Source organism: Triticum aestivum, chromosome 6A, assembly GCF_018294505.1.
Source record: "Triticum aestivum cultivar Chinese Spring chromosome 6A, IWGSC CS RefSeq v2.1, whole genome shotgun sequence".
NCBI lineage: Eukaryota > Viridiplantae > Streptophyta > Magnoliopsida > Poales > Poaceae > Triticum > Triticum aestivum.
Window position 1 is genome coordinate 541701846 of NC_057809.1, and position 10511 is coordinate 541712356.

At 46.4% G+C, this 10511-nt stretch overlaps 1 long non-coding RNA gene across 1 annotated transcript; it reads left to right on the forward strand.

Moving 5' to 3' along the window:
- The first annotated feature begins 2309 nt into the window (after positions 1-2309).
- Positions 2310-5544, forward strand: LOC123128368 (uncharacterized). The gene is made up of 2 exons (XR_006463099.1): positions 2310-4213; positions 4366-5544. It is a non-coding gene; the product is annotated as an uncharacterized lncRNA (long non-coding RNA).
- The last annotated feature ends 4967 nt before the right edge of the window (positions 5545-10511 follow it).

The following is a 10511-nucleotide window of genomic DNA, read 5'->3' on the forward strand; positions in this document are numbered from 1 at the left end:
TGAAAGCGCATCGCCGGAAATCCTGAAATAAATCCAGAAATAATGCGAGCACCAGGATTTGAACACTGGTGGATTGGGGATACCACTGTCCACCTAACCATCTCAACCACAGGTTGATTCGCAACTCGCCACTTTATTGATTCAAGAGAATGTTCATAGGTACACGGTTTGGGTCGTGGGGGTTACCCAACCAAACAGGGAGAAACCCGCTGCCGGAGCCAACCACCTTTTAACTTCGGCTTGGGGTGTTAAAGTAACCGGTGGTCGGGCCTCTAACTTTGCCAGCTGATCCAACTCAGAGATGTAGTTATTCATAAAAGAAGCCGTTTTGTGAGGACTCTGCAAGATAGACTCGTAGACAGCCTTGCGGCGAGCATACCATATCGACCATAACGTCACAATCAACCGAGTGAAACTTGCCTGATCAAGAGTCTCATACAGTTCAAAGATCCAACACTTGGCACTCGGATTTTCATTGGCACTCATTGTAGCCACAAGGGACTCGTCTGATAATGCCCAAATGCACCTAGACATCGTGCAAGAGAGTAGTGCATGTCGCCAAAAATCCTCGGCCCCGCATAGCGGACAAGAGTCACGGTCTGCCATGTTCCTCTTGTGCAACACATCAATTGTAGGCAGAGAATGACGAGCCAACCTCCAAACAAACACCCTCACCTTAGAAGGAACGTGGAGCTTCCATAGTTTAGCCCAGGCCTTCTCCTCCGTTGCAGTATTGGAGGCCCCGGACCGGCCCTCGAGCCAATCTTCTCGCTGTAGTTTAGTTTTGACCAAAAATTTATATGCTGAACTCACAGAGAATTTACCCTTGCTATCCGGGTACCAAGCCCAAAAATCTTCCAAGTTCCTTGTGCACACTGGTATTTTGAGGATTGCGTCGGCATCAAAACGAAGGAAGACCGATCGAATCAATGGTTCGTTCCATGTAGTTGCCGCTGGAAGGAGCAGATCCGCAACTTTTCTAGGTGGTGAATCTACCGGCGACGTTATAGGCCTCGGCACTGTTTCCTTCGGTATCCAGTTGTCTTCCCAAATATTTGTCGTTCGAACATTGCCAATTCGCCGAATAAGCCCTTGCTTAAGCACATCTCGGCCATCCAGAATAGCGCGCCAAATCTGCGATGGTCGAGACCCCAACTCCGCCTCAAGAAGTGACTTGTCTGGGAAATAAGAGGCTTTCAATATTCGAGCACTTAAAGTCTCAGGTTCCTGCAAGATGCGCCATGCTTGCCTTGCTAACAGCGCCAAATTGAACAACTCTAGATCTTTGAATCCAAGTCCTCCCAAGTATTTTGGTCTAGTCATCACATCACATGAGACCCAAGCTGGCTTGCGCTGTCCCTGCTTGCACACCCACCAAAATTTGCGAATAATGGACTTTAAGTGGTCACACAATCCTCTAGGTAGTTTAAAGCAAGACATAGAGAAGACCGGGATTGCTTGGGCGACAGATTTGATGAGCACCTCTTTGCCTCCAGATGATAAACATTTACTCATCTACCCCTTCACTTTATCCCAAACTCGGTCACTCAAATATTTAAAAGTGCCCTTCTTAGAGTGACCAACATCTGACGGCAATCCCAAATACTTATCACTCAATGACTCATTAGGAACATGCAAGAAACCCTTGACAGCATTGCGTACTATCTTCGGTGTCCCTCTACTGAAGAAAATAGATGACTTGTCCCTGTTAACTCTCTGCCCCGACGCCAAACAATATGCATCCAATAGGTTTGATACTGATTCCGCTCCATCAATACTCGCCCTGAAAAACAGCAGGCTATCATCCGCGAAAAGAAGGTGGTTCACCGGCGGAGCCGTTGGGGCCACCTTAATGCCGCCGAGCTGGGATGACTGGTTTTGGGATTTTAAAAGGCACGAAAGGCCCTCCGCTGCCAACAAGAAAAGATATGGAGAGATGAGATCTTCCTGTCGAATACCTCGTGTAGGTCTAAACTCCTCTGATTTAACTCCATTAAACAAAACTGTGAAGGAAACCAAGCTCACATGTTCATAACTATATTAACCCATGACGTGGCAAACCCCAGCTTCTGCATAATTGCCCTGAGATACTCCCATTCAACTCTGTCATAAACCTTCATCATGTCGAGTTTTAGTGCACAGTAACTATTGTTCTTCGACCTGTTTCTTTTCATAAAATGAAGACACTCATATGCAGATATGATGTTATCTGTGATGAACCTGCCTGGGACAAAAGCTGACTGCTCCTCAGATATAATGTTAGGAAGAATCACTTTGAGACGATTAGCAAGCACTTTGAGGCAATCTTGTAAAAACACATTACATACATTGTTGAGCTCGCATGACACGGTTCTTAAAGCACCCCTGTGTCTGCCTCGTTGGGAACGGCCGAATCGGCAGTTTCTTTAGAGCCAGCTCGAGCGATGCTTCGAGGCACACGTGGGTGGCTCCTGGAGACGTGTGTCTCGAGTTAATCCCACCCTCTCCCTAATCCTCAATCCCCTCTCTCCCTCTACTTCAGATCCCGTCGATCTCATCCGCCATGGGAGCAGGGCGCGGCGCGGACACGGCAGGGAGCCGAGCGCGGAGCGCGGGTGTGGGCGAGCGCGGCAAGGACGGGCGCCTGCGAGCTCGTCGGCCACAACGTGAGCTACGCCACCCTGCACCATGTACCATGTATGCGTCCTCCAAGTCCGAGTGCTAGCTTCGGGCTCGAGTTCTACATCGGCGGGATCCCCATGGCGTGCACCATGTACGTGTCCTCTGAGTACTCCTACATCATGTTCTAGTTCACCATGTTCTAGTTCGAGCATGTCCTTCCGGTGGGATGGCGCCGACGAGGCCGACCCCCGGGAGGCGTAGCTGAACGATGGTGGACTGGGCGGCGTCGCACGTGACCCCGACCCAGGCGCAGGCCGGCGTGGAGGTGTTCCAGCCGAGCCTCCGCTCGTGGGGCACGGCCATGAGGAACGCCAGCAGCGCGGACCGCTCGCTCGGAGGTGGCTCCGCGTAGGCGAGACATGCGAGCGATGCGACGGCCGCCAGCAGCACCGCGCGGGACACGACGATGGCCATCGCGACGGGCTCGGGCACGTCTATGAAGAAGGCATTCGGAGGCAGAGCTGAAGGTGGCTTGCTTTGTTGGGGGAAATTTTGGGGAGAAGGAAGTGGGAGTGTGCGCGGCGAGGAGCCGCGAGGCGCCGGCGAGCTGGGCGCGGCCACGGTGCCACACATGGAGGAGTCCAGGTGCCGGGCGCGTCCATAGTCGCCGGGAGATGGCGGTGGGCATGATGGGCAGAGGAAGCTCCAGCGCACTCAATGTGTTTGACGAAATGAGAAGCCAAATCTGGTGGCTGTTAAGTTTTGTTGTTAGCTCCTAATCATATGCATGTATACAACCAAACTCGGGGTGAAAATTGCATCTTGATGACAAGACCCCCAATGCAGGCAACAAATCAACTGGTCATCTACGTTTTTGACCCTGTTTTGGCTCACCCAGGCCCTGCTCAGCCTGGTTGTTTTTCCCCTCTGAGCCAGGCCCGACAGCGAAAGCAACCAAACACGCCCTAGTTGAGGAGCGCTCTTCATAACAATTAGTCGACTTGTCGCGCGCGGAGCGCTCGTGAAACTCTTACGGGGAGCTTCGCGCGTGACACTTGTCGCGCGTGATACTTGTCGCGCGGAGGGGCACTCCGATGATTTCCGATTTTCTTTCTGGTTTTCCCTTTTTCCAGTTTAGTCCTTAATCTTTTAGTGTTTTCTAATAGAGTTTTGATCTGTTTTTATCTGGTGTCGCTGACCCGTCGTCGCCGACTGGGCTTTCATTGACGTCCTTGCCGCGCGTCGTGGCCGCCGCTCTTATCGCCTGCTTAGGGCAACCCTTCTTTACCGTCCATGGCGCTTCGCCATTCACACAGGCATCGTTGTCTACCGCCTTCATTCGTTGGTTCCCTGTTTCCGGTTTGTTTCCCTTGTTGTTTCCATTATATTTCCGGGCAATGTAGATTTATGGGGTGATTATGGGTGGGGGCTTCCAACACTATCAGATGTCAACTTTCAACTTGGTTTGTGCAATTAGTTCTTAATATTCATTGTGTTCTTTGTAGGTATGGCTTGTCTTTTTTGCCGTATGCCGAGTGGCCCTTGCTCCTCTTTTGATTCTTATGTAGATGTGTTCATTGTGGTGCTGGATCGGCGTTGCTTGAGTCGTGTTGTAAGAATAACATTTTATAATTGTTCATTTTTTTGCACACATACTTATTTCTTTTGATGCTGCTGATGTTGTTTTGAATGAAAATTATTCTAGGTCTTCTTTTTCTGATTATGATGATTATTTTGATTCGTTTTGCAATATGTTTCGTGCAGTGTTAGAGCTCATCTTGCTCGTTACATTCAGTAGTAGGGCTTTAGCCAGAAGGAGGGGTGACAAAGATACTGATCTTGCTCTTCACTCCAGTGAGGGTGATTTGTATGGTGTTTTGCTTAGTCATGGTCGGGTGAGCGGCAAATTCCATGGTTCTTCCTGGGAATGATTGGTAACTGATTGTGGTCTTCGTCATCGTGATATAATGACCATTAGGCTTGAGCACTATGGAACGTTGATTGGTGTTGATTTTTATAGGGGTGGAGATATGTTGTCCCCTTTACCTTCTGTTGGTACAGTTTATTTTTAAGGAAGTATTTAGCTTGTTTCATTTCAGATAATTTTCTATTCCCTTGAACCTGTGGAATTTTATTTTGTAGCTCTTGAGGATTTGAGCGATTCTAAGAAGGAACTTGTTGGCAGTTGTTTTTACACTTGTGGTGCTGATCTCAATTATCAGCAAATGTATTTCATGTGACGACAACTATTTGATGACAACTACATACTTTTTGTCCTTTTGTTCACAGGATTAATTCCATGAATGTTAATGGTCATCATATGGTCATATTTATTTTCCATTATTTTTATTAGTTTCTATTTATTTATTTTTTATTATTTCATCTTTTTATAGTTTTAATTTTTGTTTTATTTCTAATAGCTTGATGTTTTTTCATGTTATTCCTGGTATGGTTGTGAGGAGTTTGAAGGGATTTGTGTCATTTTCTAGGAGTGGTGTTTTGACTCTTGAAGTTACTTTGGAATCTCACGATGATGATATATATGTGAGCACTCCTTGTTCCTACTTCATCAGCTTGGGTGATAGAATGGTGTTCAAAAAGCAAGGGTTCGGTGATTTTCTACAGGCATCGTCTATTGAAGTAACCAGCTTGGTGCTCATAACCTTCAAAGAGCGTGATGGGAGACTTGTTTTTCTCTCCAGTCTTCTAGCGCAGTGATGTTAGTTATAGCCTTTGAAGAGAATAGATGTTGTTTAGAAATCAATGCTGGAGTATAATGTTATTTGGATATATAAAACCGATATGAACCTAACTGTTCATTGTTGTACTTTGGATGTAGAAGAGGCAGGGCTATGCATCTTTTTTTGATGTTTTTTGGGATGTGTGTCAATTTGTGAGAGGCATAGTTATATATAAATTAGAGGCACGTGTGTGCCTTTCTTTTTTCTATGTTTCCTCTGACATGGGCAGTCGGAGGTGTGTAGATAAAGGGGCACTGTTATGCATAAATTAGTAGCACTGGTGTGCTTGTTTGTTTTCAAATGTTTCTATTTGGTACGTATAGACTGAGAGAATCAGGGTCATGAAGATACTATAAGCACGTTTATTTATAGAGTGGGGGCATGGTCATTGAGGGAGTCCTGGACTAAGGGGTCCTCGGGCGTCCGGCCTATTCTCTATGGGCCGGACTGATGGGCTGTGAAGATATGAAGACCGAAATTGTACCCGCGTTCGGATGAAACTCTCCTTGACGTGGGAGGCAAGCTTGGCGAACAACTATGAAGATTCCCTCTTATGTAACCGACTCTATGTAACCCTAGATCCCCCCGGTGTCTATATAAACCGGAGGGTGTAGTCCGGAAAGGATATACTCAATACCTTAGACATACAGGATAGACTTCTACGGTTTAGCCATTACGATCTCGTGGTAGATCAACTCTTGTAACACTCATATTCATCAATATCGATCAAGCAGGAAGTAGGGTATTACCTCCATAGAGAGGGCCCGAACCTGGGTAAACATTGTGTCCCCTGTCTCCTGTTACCATCAACCTTAGATGCACAGTCCGACGGTTTTGACACCGACATTGGTGATTTCATGGAGAGTTCCTATGTGCTGTCGCTGAAAGGTTGGATGCCCCCTTCAATCGTCAATAATGACGCTGTCTGCGGATAAACTTTCCTCCCCGGGCAGATCTTCATGTTCGGCGGCTTCGCACTGCGAGCCAACTCGTTTGTCCATCTGGAGCAGATCAAAAGCTACGCCCCTGGCCATCAGGTCATATTTGGGAGCTTGAACTACGTCGTGGACATCCGTGGAGACTTGATCTTCGCCGGATTTGATACCGCGGTGGCCGCTCCCGGTCACCCCGATGATCATGACCTAAATCTGTCATCAGGCCGCATCCGGGAGATCACTCTTGTAACCGCTCTGGCCCTAGAGTCGGAGCAGGCCGCGCCATCCAAAGACGGGAGGATTAACCCCACCTCAAAGGCCGCAGACTCCACGGCGTTGGAGCCGCACATGGACTTGGTCTTACAAGATGCCTATGCTACCGGAACGCCAGACTCGTCTCCGGCCGTAGGTTTCGAACCGCGCGAGCCCGTGGACGCCGAGTTTGATCGTTTATCGATCTTCAAATTCAGCGCCGCAGACATCTTCCAGCACTCGCCTTTGGGTGATGTGCTAAACTCATTAAAAAACCTGTCCTTGGCAGAGGACTTGTTGGAAATATGCCCTAGAGGCAATAATAAAATGGTTATTATTATATTTCCTTGTTCATGATAATTGTCTATTGTTCATGCTATAATTGATCACAACATGTCCCTAGTGAGCCTCTAGTTGACTAGCTCGTTGATCAATAGATGGTTATGGTTTCCTGACCATGGACATTGGATGTAGTTGATAACGGGATCACATCATTGGGAGAATGATGTGATGGACAAGACTCAATCCTAAGCGTACCACAAGATTGTGTACTTCGTCCGTTAAAGCTTTTCTAATGTCAAGTATCATTTCCTTAGACCATGAGATTGTGCAACTCCCGGATACCGTAGGAATGCTTTTGGGTGTGCCAAACGTCACAACATAATTGGGTGGCTATAAAGGCACACTACGGGTATCTCCGAAAGTGTTTGTTGAGTTGGCACGAATCGAGACTGGGATTTGTCACTCTGTGTGATGGAGAGGTATCTCTGAAGGAAATATGCCCTAGAGGCAATAATAAAGTTATTATTTATTTCCTTATTTCATGATAAATGTTTATTATTCATGCTAGAATTGTATTAACCGAAAACATGATACATGTGTGAATACATAGACAAACAGAGTGTCACTAGTATGCCTCTACTTGACTAGCTCGTTGATCAAAGATGGTTATGTTTCCTAGCCATAGACATGAGTTGTCATTTGATTAACGGGATCACATCATTAGGAGAATGTTGTGATTGACTTGACCCATTCTGTTAGCTTAGCACTCGATCGTTTAGTATGTTGGTATTGCTTTCTTCATGACTTATACATGTTCCTATGACTATGAGATTATGCAACTCCCGTTTACCGGAGGAACACTTTGTGTGCTACCAAACGTCACAACGTAACTGGGTGATTATAAAGGTGCTCTACAGGTGTCTCCAAAGGTACATGTTGGGTTGGCGTATTTCAAGATTAGGATTTGTCACTCTGATTGTCGGAGAGGTATCTCTGGCCCCTCTCGATAATGCACATCACTTAAGCCTTGCAGGCAATGCAACTAATGAGTTAGTTGCGGGATGATGTGTTACGGAACGAGTAAAGAGACTTGCCGGTAACGAGATTGAACTAGGTATTGAGATACCGACAATCGAATCTCGGGCAAGTAACATACCGATGACAAAAGGAACAACGTATGTTGTTATGCGGTTTGACCGATAAGGATCTTCGTAGAATATGTGGGAGCCAATATGAGCATCCAGGTTCCGCTATTGGTTATTGACCGGAGACATGTCTTGGTCATGTCTACATTGTTCTCAAACCCATAGGGTCCGCACGCTTAAAGTTTCGATGACAGTTATATTATGAGTTTATGAGTTTTGATGTACCGAAGGAGTTCGGAGTCCCGGATGAGATCAGGGACATGACGAGGAGTCTCGAAATGGTCGAGACGTAAAGATCGATTTATTGGACGACTATATTCGGACATCGGAAAGGTTTCGAGTGATTCGGGTATTGATCGGAGTACCGGAGAGTTACGGGAATTCGCCGGGGAGTATATGGGCCTTATTGGGCCATACGGGAATAGAGGAGAGAGGCTAAAAGGAAGGAGGCGCCTCCCCCCCTCTGGTCCGAATTGGATAAGGGGTGCAGCCCCCTTTTCCTTCTTCCTCTCCTCCTCTTTCCTTCTCTCCTACTCCAACAAGGAAAGGAGGAGTCCTACTCCCGTTGGGAGTAGGACTCCCCCCTTGGTGCGCCCTCCTCCTAGGCCGCCCGCCTCCCCCCTTGCTCCTTTATATACGGGGGCAGGGGGGCACCCCATGGACACAAAAATTTATCATTGATCTCTTAGCCGTGTGCGGTGCCCCCCTCCACCATAATCCTCGATAATATTGTAGCGGTGCTTAGGCGAAGCCCTGCGACGGTAGAACATCAAGATCGTCACCACGCCGTCGTGCTGACGGAACTCTTCCTCGACATTCTACTGGATCGGAGTCCGGGGATCGTCATCGAGCTGAACGTGTGCTAGACTCGGAGGTGCGGTAGTTTTGGTGCTTGATCGGTCGGGCCATGAAGATGTACGACTACATCAACCGCGTTGTGCTAACGCTTCCGCTTTCGGTCTACGAGGGTACGTAGACAACACTCTCCTCTCTCGTTGCTATGCATCACCATGATCTTGCGTGTGCGTAGGATTTTTTTTGAAATTACTACGTTCCCCAACAATCTCTGGGCCCACTCGGTAAGACATCATCATAATGAGCTCAATGTGACCAAGGAGTTGATCACGGGATGATGTGTTATGGAACGAGTAAAGAGACTTGCCGGTAATGAGATTGAACAAGGTATAGGGATACCGACGATCAAATCTTGGGCAAGTATCATACCGGTAGCAAAGGGAATTGTATACGGGATTGATTGAATCCCCGACATCGTGGTTCATCCGATGAGATCATCGTGGAACATGTGGGAACCAACGTGGGTATCCAGATCCCGCTGTTGGTTATTGTCCGGAGAGATGTCTCGGTCATGTCTGCATGATTCCCGAACCCGTAGGGTCTACACACTTAAGGTTCGGTGACGCTAGAGTTGTTATGGGAAATAGTATGCTGTTACCGAATGTTGTTCGGAGTCCCGGATGAGACCCCGGACGTCACGAGGAGTTCCGGAATGGTCCGGAGGTGAAGATTTATATATATGGGATGTCATCATACGGTCACCGGAAGTGTTCGGGTGTTTATCGGTATTGTACCAGGACCACCGAAGGGATTCCGGGGGTCCACCGGGAGGGTCCGCCTGCCCCGGAGGGCCCTATGGGCTGTATGTGGAAGGGAACCAGCCCCTAAGTGGGCTGGGCGCCATCCCCCCTTAGGGCCCATGCACATAGGGTTGGGGGTGTAACATCCCAAAATTCTAAATTTTGGAATGTTATAATAAATAGATAGATTTGATTGATTGTTTGATTGTTGTGTGATTGATTGACTGAAATTGAGTGAAATTCGAAACTTTTTGAAGTTAAATGAGAGGGAATAAAAGGACTTTCCCAAACTTTCATTTTGCATTTGTGATCCCCAGGAATTCAAATTCTTTTCATCACAAAACCCCTGAGAGAAGATGACATGACTTCTTCCATTTATTTAAATGAAAAGGGTTTTTGAAAACATTTGAATTTCATTTGAAAATATTTCAAATTCAAAAACTTTAAGCAACTCAATGGTTTTCACGAGAGAAGATAATATGACTTGTTCAAAATATATGAAATATGAGTTGGAAGTTTTAAAAGAATTAAATTTAAAGCCTTTTGGAATTTATTTTCAATTTGGAGTTATTTGACTTTTATTCAAATTATTTTTCTCCAAAAATAAAATGTATGGAAATTAGGGTAAAATGATTCCCTACATCATAAAGTGTCACATCCCTGTGTTAGTCATGCATTAGGATTGGTCGAACATGTGCATCATGTTTAAATTCCCAGAAAACTGAAATGGGATGACAGAACCCCCAGCACCCCCGTGGAACAACTAGGGTTTACTAAAAACTTTTTCAATGAACCTGAAATGCCCTTCTAAAAAGCCCACCTTTTTTGTTTTGGGTTAAAACCTTTGACAAAAATGGTGCACATTTTTCTAGGACATCTTAAGGTCATTGGATTAATTCTTATAGTATTTGCATTTGGGCATTTAAATGCTATAAAATATTTTAAATGCTCAAATAATCA